Source organism: Trachinotus anak, unplaced genomic scaffold (assembly GCF_046630095.1).
Source record: "Trachinotus anak isolate AG129_WGS33_773 ecotype Australia unplaced genomic scaffold, CSIRO_AGI_Tana_v1 ptg000025l, whole genome shotgun sequence".
Taxonomy (NCBI): domain Eukaryota; kingdom Metazoa; phylum Chordata; class Actinopteri; order Carangiformes; family Carangidae; genus Trachinotus; species Trachinotus anak.
In genome coordinates, this window is record NW_027273876.1 from 1,251,410 (window position 1) to 1,267,395 (window position 15,986).

Below are 15,986 nucleotides of genomic sequence, written 5' to 3' on the forward strand. Positions count from 1 at the left end.
CTTTACTCTCAGATTCCAGATTCTGTTTTGGATTCATGTTCATGCATATTTATATATATATCATTGTATAAACAGTGATGTATGTTATATTAAGGTATGCATTTTAATTTCTGTGTGCATTGTTTTACTCGACTGCAGGACTAATTTCCCTTTGGGGAAAATCAAGGTGATTGAATCCACCAGGAGAATAGCTTCTAAGCAACATGAATGTTTTCACAGGGGATGAGAACTAAAATTACCAGGTGACTAATGTCAGAAAACCTGAAGCTCACACAAATATGAATATGGCTGCTTCAGCTTTCAGGCTTCATAGAAGATGAGGGAACACTGAGGGACGCTGATACAAAAGCTTCAATGCAAAAAGAAACTTGAGCTAAAAATGACCAAAAAGATAACATCTCTCTCACCACCTCTCACTGAACTTTGGTTTCCCTGGCTGCCAAAATAACTCGAGCTGTTGTGCTAACATGTGCAACTCAATAACATCACCATTTTATTGAACTGTGCATCCCGTCCCCACAGATGGAGGTCAAAGGTCAGATACAGTGCAGTGCTTTAGAAGCACGTTCAGGTGGGCTGACATGCTCAAGGACAACCCAGCAGGATTTCGTTGCTCAGCTCCTTCCTCTCCTCTCTTACTGTACCATCCTGCTGCGTCCCACATGCTGCTGTACTGTACTCAGCGGTGATCACCATTTTAATTAGAGCGTCCTACTTTCAGCTGCTTGTGGGTGTAAACTCCTGTTGTACTGTGGTGCACAGGAAGACGTTCCCAAAAACATACAAACAGCCACAGGCTCAGTTATTAATGATTAAATGCGATTACACTTAGTGGCCTTTCTAGTGGCTGCATATTTACAAGAAACAAGACAAAAACTCTTAACACCAATTATTTTAAACCATTTTGGATTAAGTCAGTTAATAATGCATGAACACGCACTGGCCTCGTGCTGCAAAACTACTGAAGAATATAAAAACAGAGAGGACAGATAAACAATGAGGCGAGTGTCAGAGGACGGCGGCGCTGTGGTGTGACGGGACATCCTGACACAGCAAACTGCATCTTATCGAACACAAATCAGAGCAGCAGGGGACGGAGGTGACAGCTCTCTGCCTGTGCCTTTGCTCTGAATGAAACGTTTGGACGTTTCAGAGCTTCCTGGCACTCGATGAAAAGACTCCATACTGAGATAAGAGATAAGCAGAAGGAGAAAAGATGGTTGCACAGGAGTAAAAAGCAGGATTTGCTCTGTGTGGAACACAGGTCTACGATAAAACCTCCGTCTTTGTATCACGCTGTTCCTCTGTCTCTCACCATTTCCCCTTCTCCCTGACAAAGGATACAAGGCCTTTCACACTGTTTTTTTGTCCCCTCTGTTCAAGGGGAGACGACTGTTTAAAAAGACCATTTATTTATCTGTTGAGAGTTAGATATGCCGCCACAAATCTGCCAGCGGCTCATGTAAACAGGCACAATGACAAGCCTTTGGAGGGTGGGTAAACCGCAGGCTTTTAAAGCTTCGACATCACTGTTTGAATACTGAAACACCTCGTTCTCCCAGGGGAGCACAGCAACTTTCTGCTCCAAATCGATAGAAAACACAAACCTCACTGTTTCATCCAAAATCCTCGAGGCATCTCTTCAGCTTTAACACTGTAAACAGTCCCTCAAACTGTTTGTCTGGTAGCAGGGAGACAAGTTTGTGTGTGTGCAGTGGGACTTTGTTGTCTAATTGGCTTAGTTGATATCCTCATGGCGGCCATGTTTGACGTCAGCACCGACGTTGACTTTGCAGAAAAATAAAAGTTTATTAAAATGTGATGAATGAACCATGATCCTGTGTTTAATCACAATTAAAAATCTTAACATGGTGCAGATGATTGACAGGCTCACTGCAGTGGTTCTGTAAGCAAGTTTTTTTTTATCTGTTCTATACATCATCATACAACAGGTGGCCAAATGTTTGTGGACACCTGAACATTGCAGCCATATGAGATAGCTATACATGTCACTCCAAAGCCATGAGCATTAATCTGCTACCATTGGTGGAAAGTAATTAAGTACTTTAGGTAGAATTTTGAGCCAATTGTTCTTTACTTGAGTTATTCTATTGCCTGCTGCTTTACTCCACTACATTATTATTATAGGAGTTAAGATTGTACTGATCCTTGGAAGAAGTTTACAAGTCTACAGTCGTTGTTTTTTGGCTGCTCATGTGAGAAGTCACCACAGTGGATCTCCATCCAGATGCATCCTGGGTATGTAAGAGCTGGGGATCAAAGCATCAACCCAGGGATCAGCAGCCGACCTGCTCTAACATCTGAGCCTGGCTTTTAAACAAACACCTTAGGAAGTTGAATTTTACTGACAGCAGCTTCACAATGGACAAAAGCACAGCAGAAGAAAATTGAATTAATTAGTAATAAAAACAGTGTTTCTGTTAGAAAGGAGTAGAGTGGTGTATGTGTCATGAATCTGTTGTTGCACAGATGGAAGACGTGCTGTAAAGATGTATATTGTCCAATTATAGTACAAGTAATTCCACCCCCAATGAGTTATTGATTTGAAAAAGAAACAAACAGAGCCTTTAACCTCCTGCGCGTCATGTTTTCCCTGCTGGTTTCGGACCACACACTCCTAACAGAAGCAGAGCTGACGGGTTAGAAGTCAGCTTGTCAACCCCCACGTGGCTCAGTGAAGTAAGAGACACAGTCACAGCAGCTACCTGCCAGAGAGCACCTGTCGTGCCTGCAGGGCAGTGTTTGTCGACAGTACGATATGCTGAGTGCTGAGCACGGCCTCCAACAGCCTGGCAGGGTGATGGAGACGATGTGAAGTGAATGAGAAAACATGTTAGCACCAGTTTCCCAGGAGCGGCGCAGCCTTCGCCTTACGTTCCACATAGCTGTCACAACGCCGGGAAATAAATTCGTCCTGTGAGCTGCAGCTTCCTTTTTGTCTTTGCTCTCCTTCATGTGGTGACGTGGGATTGTAGCTTTCACCTGCAGGAGGTTTTTCATGGTAAATAAGTCTAATCTGCAGATAAGTGCAGAAAGCACTGATGTTTTCTTGTACTGTTTAAATCCACATAAAGACGAGTGATAAGATTCTTATCATACAAAGCACTAATATTAAAGGATCAGTTCACCCAAATTCAGTGGCATGCCATCAGGGCAAGTAAAGGAAGCAGAGCTGAGACCCAGGACTTACATTGAACGGTGTGATCCTCAGACTCTCTGTCACTGTTGTTTGTTTTCATTACCATCACACGATGAATCTTGAGATAGGTTTCACCCATTGGATCGTTTGTGGTCCAGGAAAAGAAGCTCTCACCCACCTCTGAAGGAGCCTTTGAAATGGGACAGTCTAGTCACGCTGCTGTGAAGCAATCAGTCTTCACATGGCAGCCTCCCAAGGATGTGGCCCCTGAATCGGGACACAGCTACAGTTCTTCAAAACAGGAGATGAGATGTGAACCGTCTTCAAGTATGTACAACCAAGTCCAGTTCCTCTGATTCATCGACCATGACCTAGACAACTGAGAATCTTCAGACAGGGGCAGCAGCGCTTGACCAGTTAAAGCTAAAAATAGACATCAGTTAGAACGATACTGAAGTGGAAGTGATGTCTCTCCTCATATCTCAGAACAGAGTTCTGCCTCTACAGACAAGTGTGTGTGTGAAGATGTCCTTGACTCAGCATCCACTGTTCTGAGACCAGTTACGACACATTATTATACACATACTCAGACTTATGTGGAAACAGTATTAATTCTTCCAAAGCACAGAAGAGGAAGTAAAGTGACAAATTGCTGTGATTCATCATCTCATATCAACATTAGTAAATCTTTTAATCACCTTCGTCAGCATGTGTGAAGATGAGTAGTTAGGTTGTAGAGCAGCCAGGACATATTTATTCAGTTTACATATTTACAGTTCACCATCTAACATAAAACCCAGGTCTTTTCATTCACTTCTGCATTTTAGTTTTTTCATATTCATATCTTTTCCTGTCTGTTAATCAGGGTATAAGTTTCTCTGTAAGTTTGAGAAGTGTGGGACAGAATACTGATGCAGTGAAATACAGGATTCTGCTTCATCACTGAAGTAAAGTGCAGCTGGTTCTGTAAAAGTCACCACACACCACAGCCGACGTGACATAAGAAGGGATTTTCTCATTCACCTCTCGTATCCAGAAATGCATGTATTTTTGGTTTTATCTGTCCAGACCTTCAGATATTCACTTCTAATTGTTGTTGTGGTGCTTTGGTGTCTGCCAACAGTTTTCACTGGAGCTACTTCAGGCCCACAGTGATACAAACAGGTCTGGTGTTGTGCTGAGTGAAGGCTACTTCTCCACTTGGAAAACATAACTGAGCCAATCAGGGCTTTGGAGGCATGATTAAGAACGTGGAGCCCAACTTCCTGTGCCAGAGCCACATAAATAGCAACAGCAATCAGCTGTACAGATCAAGTATCAACTCTTACATGACCTGACTGGTGATAAGTTAAGAGCTGAGTTCAGTTAACTGCTCAGAGCAACTCTGACCACAGCGTCTATGAAAGTGAGACAATTCAGTCTAATTACCAGTCTAGCCACAGAGTACAGTAGAAACAATGGAAGAGGTAATTAGAGCAGAAGTATGTTGGTGAGAGCCCTGATAAATACACGTTTCTATCCTTGGTTCAAACACGCTGAAGTTTGAGTCGCTAACATCAACGTCCTCCATCCTTACAATAATAGATGGACGATGACAAAGAGACTGTAGGTGGAGGTGTCTGAGAGAGCAGTGAAGCTGAAATGGCAACAGGTGGGAAACTGAAGAGAGGTCAGAAAGAAGGTTTGGGAAGCCAGTAATTATACAAGAAGTGATTGCTGAGCACTTTGTCATTGATCAACACAATCAACAATCTCAGAAGCAGAGCTTATATTTTAGCAATTTCTGTTCAAAAATGGGATTTGTTAATGATCTAAAATAAGAAAACATGTGGAGAATGGGCAGAGGAATTTTGATAAATGTTCTTCTTGGTTCGTGGTTTATGTTTGGTGGAAGACTCAAAGACAATCAGAGAGCACCACAGGAGGGAAAAAAACATAAGCTCTCAACAAAGACAAGCCAAAGTCTTCTTAAACAGAAGGCTGAAGGATGGTCTTACAGAGAAATTGACAAAACACAAAGTGTCTTTGTGCGCTGTAGCTCACTCCATCAAAAGACATCTAGAAAATGGGTTTGAACTTGGATAATAGTCTGGCAGACAGATCAACAGCAAACTGAGACGAGAGGCTGATTTTGGATCTGTGAGCCTGTGTAACAGATGGCTGAGTACAGCAAACGTCGAGGCAGAGCTAAATCAGAGTCGACGTCGAGTGAGCACTTCAGGGCTCATGTCTCAAGTAGTGGCTTTATAAAGGCATTAGTACGGGACACAGGGGCTTGTTTGGGCTGGAGGAGGCTGATATGGGCTGCTGCAGACTAATAACTGGAGAATTCTTTGATCCTGTGGACACATTATACAGATAATGAAGAGCCTGGGTCCTCTCTCATTGGATATACCCATGGTGCTGAATAAAATAAATTAGCATAAGGTCTCATGCTGTTTGTCTATTCAGTCCATTCATACAAAAATACTGCTGAATATTTTTTAATGAATTGAGACTTCTCAGATTAATGGTTGTGCTGCACAAGAAAGATGAAGTGTGGACTGAATCCAACTTTTAGATTTTCACTTTTTCAGACAATTTCAACTTAAATTCATTTCTTTGATGCCCGTTGCTTCACTGAGCTCTGGATGGTTGAGACGTTTATGTTGTTTCTAATATCCATGACTGTTTGAGAAAGTTAACCACAAACCCAAATCACCATCTTTTCCTAAACCTAACCAAGTAGTTTCAGTGCCTGACCCCAACCAAACCATGACTGTTATAACAGTAACCATGATAACCGAGGTAAGGGTGTCATTTCAGGAGACACTCCTATGGGTGAGCTGTAAAAAGAATGACCTGTATGGTTCTTCAGGTGGGTGGACTGCTTGACCACAGCAGGTGGCAGATCAGAAAACTCATATGACTCATTTTCATGGTCAACAGTCATCAGTGACAAGAGAAAGAGAGAAACATGCTCACTGCAGGTACTGGTTTGGACTGCAGGTATATGCCCACCTGCATGTTTCAAACTGACAGTTGAGATATCCAGGTCTCATCTTCTCAGGTAGCTGTGTTGCTCGGTATGGAGCTGGTCTGGGTGCAGGTGGCAGCAGGGCCCTACAGCTGGGCCTGTTGGGATGCAGTGTGAGCACACAGGAGGAAACCTGATCACAGCGGCGGGGACTCTTCACTTGACTGACTCATCCCTCTCTTACGGTGTGACCAATCGCCTCCTTTTTTGGGTTATTCTTTTATTTCTCAGTTTCCCTCCTCCCTCTCTCCCCCGTCATGCTGTTTTCTTTCTCCTCCTCTCTCTCTAACTCCATCAAGACAAACTGCATTCCTATGATTACACGTCTGAATAATTACCACACGCTGCCACCCAGAGAAACTCACTATAACTCACTATGCTCACGATGATAACTACAGCACTGAGATTTAATTCTCGTATCGGCAGCATGACAGACAACATAAATGGGAAAAATGGCCCAAACAACAACACAGACATACTGCAGAACATCCACGGTCCTGCAAATCCTCCAGTAATTGCCTGATCTCAGTAATCCATCTCCAATACTTGGGGAGACACTTATTTCTTGTACCCAACACAGTTGCTTTATTCTAGGAAAGTATTGTTGGGAAAATTGCAGTTGTGATGTACGACAACAGATGGTAGAAGCAGTTCTGCAGATGAAAGACTGAGGTTGTGTTTATGATGTTGTCTTAGGCCAAAAAGTTTCTCAGTGTCTGGGGAGAGAGAAGCTATTTCAGGTTTCAAATGATGCGCTGGTGACACAACGGATTGCACAACTCATTGCATCACAGCGCTATGATGTCATCACTGCATCATGCAACATGTAGGTCAGTCCCTCTCAAATGATACCTTAAAGTATTGTAATGTATGTTTAATGCAAACTCTTTCACTACACACATGAATGGACAATGATAAGTTTTGTACTTTTTGCAATCAGCGCAATATGGAAGCCTAATTCCACCAAGATAAAAAAAATAGCTTGGAGTTAATCAAAATTGTGAGATAATAAATACAATTTCAAATTACATACTTACTGTTTAATAATTATGAATATCTCAAAATTTTGATGCAGTGAATATAAATGTAACCAGGTGGTGAACAATATACCACCTGGTTGAGATATTCACCATATTAATGGGAAATTAAAAAAAACATTATAATGAAAATTTGTGTTGATTTCGACAGCAGAGGGTGTAGTTTCACTATTTTGTAGCAGTGCCCAGAAAATCCAGAGGACACTGGGAAAAGACAGGAAATACAAAAGAACGCACTGTTGGGATATAAACTGGCTGCGGATGCTAACGGTGGGGGAATCCACTAATAATCCTATGATATTTAAGAATTACATAGCACAGTAAAGTGACATCTTGGTTAAATGTTGTCTGATGTACTTAAAGAAATCCACCTTTTTGTGTTATTACTGTGCTTAGAAGTGCAAATGGTTGTGGAGGGAGGGCACCACTGGAGTTTGTTTTCCATGTGTTCGGTAGTGAGTAGCTTTATTACAGTGTGTCAGATACCGTGTCTTTTTTCACTGATATCTTTTTACAAATGGACATAAGGTATCTCTGTAAACACAAGAAGCTTCGAGGTTGATAATTTTGTACAATTATTTCAGAAAGATTTACAAAGCAACGTGCTGATGGTTTCCTGTTTTGTCCACTAGGTGCCACTGTTGTATCGTGTTCCATGTATTTGGACCCAGATATTTCTGTATCGGATATTTTTCCCTTTTTCTTAAGTAATATTTGCTACCTAAGAAATAAATAAAAGAATGGAACAAAGGTACCACGGAATTAGTATTTGGAGTTGTGTGCCTGATTTATCTAGGCTTTATAAAGTATGTAAAGTATTTTTAACTTTCTAAGTGACGCATAAAACTTAAACGAAGTGAGTGGCATAGCTGTGTTAAAGTACAGCTGAAATAAAAGCAATAATCACTTTGTTTGTTGAAAGCTATAAGAGCTAAGCCTCACCAGCGACAGAAGAAGCAGCTTAATGAGTAATAAGTGCTGTGCTGGAGGAATAACAGCTGCAGCTGCATCAATATCACTTATTAAGGAAACACGTTCCCTCAGTGCCGCCTTCTCCTCTTGATTTCAAATGGAAACAGCATGCTGCTGTGCTTTCTGGGAGTGCACAGAGGTTAGCATGTCATGGTTCACAGCAGCAAGTGTTTACTGTTAAAATTACAAGTTTTAATGAAGAGTACAGAGCTCGAGTGCATCCAAGGCATCTGTTTATAGCATCAACAGGATCCTGAGTGGGCTCAGCTAAAGGATGTTGTTGGGCAGAGTGACAGCAGCAGGGGTGTGTTATTAGTTTTTATTAGGATCCTGATTAGTGGATCTCTCAGTGACTGGTCCCCCAAAGGGCAACAAAAATACACTGTGCACTGTGGAGGTATGGAAGTACAGGCTGCCACGAGGTCTTACTGGTATGAACCAAGGGCACAGGCGACAACCACTGAGGTCAAAAAGTCAAACAAATTTACTTCCAATTAAACAGCTGATCACTCTGATATCTTTCTTTTTATGCTGACAACCAAATGCTGAGCCACACATCAGTCCAAAAAGCTCCACTGAGGTTTCCACAAGGATAATTCACCTCCATTACAGCCAATAACCTGACAGACACCTGTGCAGGAAACTGGTCATGATGCCTGGACACTCTGCCACGCTCAGTGGAGATGAAGTGACTTCTTCAAAAATCACTTTCACAATTTGACAAAGCTGATGCTTAATTTGAGATAATGACTGAAAATACAATTTTAAAGACCTTGGCTGATAAAATGATTATTAGACTACTGTTGCTTACTGACATCACAGTTGTCAGGGGAGAATCTTGGATGTCAGAAAAGTGAATTATTTAGTATCTAAGGAAATTAGTATCTTGTTGTGTCTGATGTTTTTGCACTTTTTAAATGTATTTAATAACATTTGAAATTACACCAACCCCCCCTGTTGTAAGGTCTATGGCAGAGCACTCTTATTATTTTCCCTTCATTACATTTAGAGAACAAAGACTGCCTCGTGACATCTCTATGTGCAGTGAGACGTTACAGTATGCTGACACAATATATGGCACATCACTGGATGTCAGTGGGATCCAGTAGCAGCTCTGCTCAGAAGTGGAGACAAATGAAGGCTGCTTGTACTGTATTTGACCATCATATGATTGAAAACTTGTTTTTGAGGATGAGAAACAAAAATAAAATTAAAAAAATATCAAACATGAAATTCTTCCATTATAAGGCAACATAAATCCCTAATTAGTGCTGCTTGTTGTATGTTGTGAAGTGCAGCTGATTGCTCCTGTTTATGAGGCATATACTCACACACTCTCCTGGTCTGAATGATTTTCTCTGACAGAATGACTCAACCTGTCCTTTATGAGCTGCTCATCGCGACACAGGTGACAATTCTTGGCTGGGTGACAGATGATTCAGTCACAGGTTTACTTTTACATCAGAGACATCAGGAGACACTTGTGACTCATTTTCATTTTTCAGAGACTGATTTCCTCTGTAGAGGCAAAACAAAGAAACCACTGCAGGTTAAAGTAGTCGAACTGAACAATTTCAGAGCTCACTAACTCTACACTAACTCCTGCTGTTGTCATTATGTAAATGTCTAGTCCTGTCATATTATACAACCTCAGCTTGTATTTGACTCAATACAGTGACTCTGCTATTTGGAGATGATGTGGTTCTGTTGGCTTTATCAGACCATGACTTTTAGTGCACAGCACCTCCAAGCCTGAGGCAATGGTTCACTGCCAAAGCTGTGGATTGCTCCCTTCAGGTTGGGATGGAGTTCCTGTCCCAAATGAGGAAGTTTAAGTATCTTGAGGTCTTGTTAGAGAGTGAGAGTGACGATAGGATAGAGCCGGAGATTAGTGCGGAATCAACAGTGAAGTGGGCGTCGTACCAGATTGTTGTGATGAAAAGGGAGCTGAGCCAGAAGGCAAATGTCTTCATTTACCAGTTGATCTACGTTCCAACCCTCACCTGAATGATTGAGATTGCAGATACAAGCAGCTGAAATGAGTTGATAGGTTGAGGAGCTCAGGGCACAGCCACCGGTTCTTCACGTCGCACAATCAACTGGTAGACCCAGAACACACTGCAGAGATTATATATCTCCTCTGGAACTGGACGTTGGAAGAGGGATGTCTGGACTACTTTGCTGACCTGCTGCCAGCCCGACCTGGTCCCAGCAGCAGATAATAGATGGACGAATGGATGGATGGTAATTTTGTTAAACCAATGACCCATGTCTGGTTCAGGTTAAGTTAATAGTAGTTCCCTGTAGTTTTAGAGATGTCGGTACGTGATCCAACAGACATCCTGTTAATGAGGGAAGCTATAAGCCAATCCCACTGCTTCTCATTAAAACTGTCCTTGCGATGGTATCATAGAATCAAATATTTAAATTTGATCAGATTTACCATCTGGTTTTGTGATGTTTCATGTGTTCACTAGTGCATGTGATCATCTGTGTGTGCTGAGCTTTGTAGCCTGACAGCATCATCCAGCTTTTCTCTGCTTCTGGATGGATGTAAGAAAAAAACTACTGAATGTGTGTGTGCACTCTTGAGTAACAAGATAGATGGATTATGACAAAGAGAGGAGAATGTGTGTGTATGTGTGTATGAGACTGTGTGAGAGAGAGGAGGAGTGGGCGATCGAGTGAGAATAACAGTGTGAGCCACAAGGCGGGCGGGTGAGGCTAAAAACAGTGTGGCAAGGGAAAGAGAGAGAGAGAAAAAGGGGGAAAGCAGGATGTGAGGAGTGAGACAGAGATGGATGACTGAAGCTCTCTGTCTGAAAAATATGAAGAAAACAACAGAGAAGAAAACAATAAGAGAGAGGGATGGGAACATTTTTCCAGAGGGTCTTGTTATATAGAAGCTGTGTGTGTGTGTGTGTGTGTGTGTGTGTGTGTGTGTGTGTGTGTGTGTGTGTGTTTGTTACCTCTTTGGGACCTCTTCTGGTTTAAACACTGAACTTGTTGGGACTAGTAGCCCTCATGGGGACCAAAGCCTGGTTCTAATGAGGCAAAACCACCTATCTAAGGTCCTTGTGGAGGTTAGGGGTAGGATGTGAGTCAGGGTTAGGTTAAGGTTCGGGTTAGGGTCCTAACAAGAATAGCTGTGCAAACTCTGCCGTTGTGCAGTTGAGTCTCAGTTGTTGGATGTCAAAGCTCCTGACACCCTGACCAACACAAACAAACTCACAGGTTTGTTGCCCATGTATCAATGTCTGTATATGTACAGTACACCAGCATGGGTTTGTAAGAAATGGCACCAACAGCCAATCCAACACTTTTGATTACAACCCTCAGGTAGCTGAGGCGTATGTGTGTGTGTGTGTTTGAGAGCGACTGAAGCTGATCTCTGACTCTCAGCTGCATACAGATCTTCAACGGGGCATCAGAGGTGTCTAGAAGAAAACTGCTTCTGTGCAGTACTTTGTGTTTAAGGTTAGAAAGAGACTGTTGTTGTGGATAAGCAAATCCATGCAGAGCCATCCTCCGTGACCAAGTGTTTAAGATTGTGTGCAGTGGTGCACACGTGTGTGACGACTGATTGCAAAGCCAAAGATGTAAACACCATACAGAGAGCAGATATGTGACACTGATACATGCATTGTGGTTTGTTGTGTGTCTGTGTGACTTGTTGACGAATCACGGCCTTATCTTCCGTTCACTCCCTGGTCCTGGTTCCCACAGTCCGTCTGGCGTCCCAGTCTCTCTGCTGGTTTGAAGACTCAACCCACTGTGCTTGTTTTTACAGTTCATGCACTGAAAGACGATTTGATATTTTTCCTGTACGTCACTCGCCCTGTGCGCGTTGTGTTTCCTCAGCTCTCTGGGCTGATATCAGATTAGCCCTGTCAGATTGCTGCTTTATCAGCCATGCTGTCCACCAGCCAAACAAATGACAGCAGCCCTCCACACCCACTGCCACCTTTCCCTCTGTGACAAACGACACGTCAGCCCATCTCCTATCTATCTCTCATCCATCTCATCTTGCTTCCAAAGGGGAGACTGTCATACGAATGCCCTTACAATAGCCGCCATCCGTGAACACCGGGTGTCCAGGTTGTTGTCTCGGCAGCTTTTTGCCAATGAGGTGTTGTTAATTTTAAAACAAAAAGTAGATATGATGATTGGCCTACTGCTTGAGCTGCTGCCACCACAACCCAGCCACGTATAAGGGGAAGAAAATGGATGGATGGATGGATGCATGAGATTATGGGAAATATGATTGGAAACCAATCAAAGACAAACCACCGGAGCCAGATCTGTCATCAAAACATGAACCCTGGCTGCCATATTCAGGTGGTTGAGCTCGTTCCACTACTGAGCTTGTTCCGAAGTTACTGCCTCAGAATATGTAAAAAAAAAAACATTTGTAGTGTCCAAAAACATCATCATTATTCCCAACTGCAATGTTCACTCATGCCACAACAACCTGTTTGGTATCATATGAAACTGGACTGTCTTGCCTTTCTGACCAAGCAAACCTCACTATATGCAACTTAACTGCTTAAACTCAGAGAAAAATCACAATTCAAACTTCATGTTTTACAGCCACACAGTTGAAATTCTACATTTCTGTTGCTCTTTTATCCAAAACATTTGTTCATATGGTCAGAAATGATTGATGATTGGCACGATGGCCGTTGCCTGTTTCTGTGGCTGTTGAATAGTCACTTAAAAGTGAAAAATGATTTATATATTGTGTGCAGAGAGCCATTAGTGATGGAAATCAGGAGACTGTACAGTTAGATTACCTGTCAGGAGGCACAGAAGCTCTTTGGCTGCCTGCCTTTGACTAAAATGGATGTAGCAGAGTTGATGTAGCAGAGAATTTTTGAGATTTTCAGTTCTCACTCCAGCCTGGTGATAGGGATCTGGATACTTGTTGCATTTCAAAATTCTACTGAGTGTCCTTCATTCAAAGAGCCCAAGCTTGTTCATTTTTGCCGTCTATCTGTGAGTCTGTTACTGAGTGAATTAGAGTCTGTTTTTGTTTAGAAATTCCCACAAACAATTCAGGCCTTAAGGACTTCAAGGAGCCACCAGTTCTACACAAAAATAGGTCCACTTATCAGGCTGAGCACTAGGAATGTCAGGGCATCATCAGGGTTATCAGCAAAGGCTTTCAGATTCCAAAACAATCTGGATAACCAGGCTGCCGCTGCCGCTTTTCCTCAATCTGTCTCTCATGAGTCTTCCAGCAGTATGGCAGTGCAACACTAGACTGAATTACGACTGAATAACTTTTTTTTTTTTTTTTTTTTTAAAGATATTTTTTTGGGCATTTTTTGCCTTTATTGACAGGACAGTACAGGGTGACAGGAAAGGGGCAGAGAGAGAGGGGGAGTGACACGCAGGAAAGAGTCGGGCCGGTTGGGGGTTGAACCGGCGCTCGGCTGCTAAGAGCATCCGCTCATGTGGTACGCGCCCTAACCACTCCACCAAGGGGCTGCCCGACTGAATTATTCTTTTAACGAAGACATATTTAGCTGTCAAACACATTTAAATTGGTTTAGGTAGGGCCTTTTATAAATTGACTCTTTTTGATAACAGAATAAATTCTTGGGAGCACTGGTCGTTTACACCTCATGTGTCCTTTTTTAAATCACCTTTCTGTTTTTGTGACGTGAACAATGTCAAATTCCATGCTGAGTGTGTCTTATCGGGCTGCGGTCACCTTCTGCTCTATAATCTGAGCTTGTATGAAGGCGGTGACCCAACAAGCCAAAGGCGCCATCTCTGGTGCTGATCTCCAATCAGAGCTAATGCTTGTCAAGTATTCTACACGTCCACCTCCTTCCAGGCAATTAGATAGTGGGCAGAGCATTTACACTAAGTGCTACAATTACAACAAGAGAGCTGTGGGTGAGATCAATTATGATCCCACATGGAGAATGACAACTCGCTTTTCTTTTGCAACATCTTACTCTCTGACCTCTTGTCCTGTTTTCTTCACACTTATGATGAAACTTCACACTGAAACTGTAGGAAAATTGGTTCCTCAATGGCACAGAAAGTTAAGATATAGGAAGGGAAACAGCTCATACAAATAGAAGCAGTGCTGTAAACAGGAACAGCAATGCTCTGATATAATATAAACTACCGGGATCACAGAAACATATTTCTGCTGTCAAGTGAATCTCCATGATTTACAGACTTAGGACCTTATTACATCCTGTCTAATTCATTCATTTTATTCTATTCAGCAACCTCAACTCCCACAAACAATTAGTTATTAACAATTTTCTGGTTTCAGAATTGTAGAAATAATTACCTCTGCCAAGGAGGTTATGTTTCCACCCGTGTCTGTTTGTTTGTCTGCAGGATTAAGCAAAAAGAACCGATTTGCACAGAACCAGTCGGAGGGCTGAGTCATGGACCAGGGAAGAACTCATTAAATTTTGGGGCTGATCCGGATCATTTACTATGAATTTGAATTTTTTTTCCTCTTAAATTTTGTTTGACTTTAGCCTTGGCAGAGGTCTGCTCTCTACTGAGCACAGTAGTTGTTTTTGAAATGTTTTCCTCACAAGGAATTACACAGTGGAAACTCAAGATACACAGTATTTTATATTCACTGTGTGCAGGTAATTACAAGTAATTTTGTATTTTCATGGTTTTTTCCAAACTAACATCAGGAGGTTGGTAAAGGCAGGAGGCCCTCAGAAACAGTTCAATCAAACAAACTGCTGGTCCTTGACACAAGTCCGCCCCCCTCAGTTTATATTTACATCACATCCACTCATTTAGCAGATGCTTCTATCCAAAGCCACTTACAAGAGAGGGACATCACTAAAGCTTCATTGCAGAGGAAACCTTGGTGTGAGTGCTACATCTAGTCAGTGAGATCAGGTAAAGAAGTGCACTGACAGTGCATGGTGCATAGTAAGAGCTAGTCAGGCATGCTAGGGTGAGTCTTCAAGAGGTTCTTGAAGATGGAGAGGGTTGTCCCTGCTCTGATAGTACTCAGTAGCTTGTTCCGCCATCAGAGAACTGCAGACGAGAACAGTCTGGACTGAGACTGTCTCGTGTGCAGGGATGGAAATGCCAGATGACATTTCCTTGGAGGAACTCCAAGACAGTTCAGAGATGTAAGACTTATCGTTTCCTTGGATAAGGAATACCACGGCTCGGCTGTGGAGGACCGTTTGATTCAGACTGATGTTCAATAGATTGTATATCCACAACAGTGCACATGTGTAAGGCGTGATGCAGGTCCTCATGTTGCGTGCGTGGCTCAAGATATTTTGTTAAAGATAAATGATACACGAGTGACATGTCAGACTGTGTGGGAATGTTTGCTTAAACACCCACATGGTTAGAAGTGAAATGTTTTCAATAATCTGACATGTTGGAGACGCTGCAGGTTTTCAGCCAAAGAGAATATACGTTCAGAGGACTCTGTGAGCAGGAGTCACTGATGGAGGCTTGAAACAAATCCTTCAAGCCTGTTTAAATATGACTTTCTACATATGAAATGCGTGCAGAGCTCAAACTTTAACATTCATATTTTTCCCTTTCCCTCTGCTGAGACAGAAATCAGTTCTTATTCTTTATGAGGGTTTCTTCCTGTGGGTTTTATAAATGATCCTCTTCCTCCTCCTCCTTGTCAAGGTTCAGATCAAACTCTTATTTGTGTCCTGTCTTTTCTTGTCTCATTTTCTCCCTTTTTCGCTCTGTTGAAGTTGAACACAGTGTCGTGTTTTTTCATTTTTTCCTCGTGTTTCATGTCTTTTTTCTCTTTCCTGTTGAGGCTGAGAGG

General features: G+C 42.3%; 1 protein-coding gene across 5 annotated transcripts in view; it reads right to left on the reverse strand.

The window, feature by feature from the left end:
• grid1b (glutamate receptor, ionotropic, delta 1b) overlaps positions 1 to 15,986 on the reverse strand; it is a 455,594-nt gene that overhangs the window by 128,119 nt on the left and 311,489 nt on the right. The window lies entirely within an intron of this gene.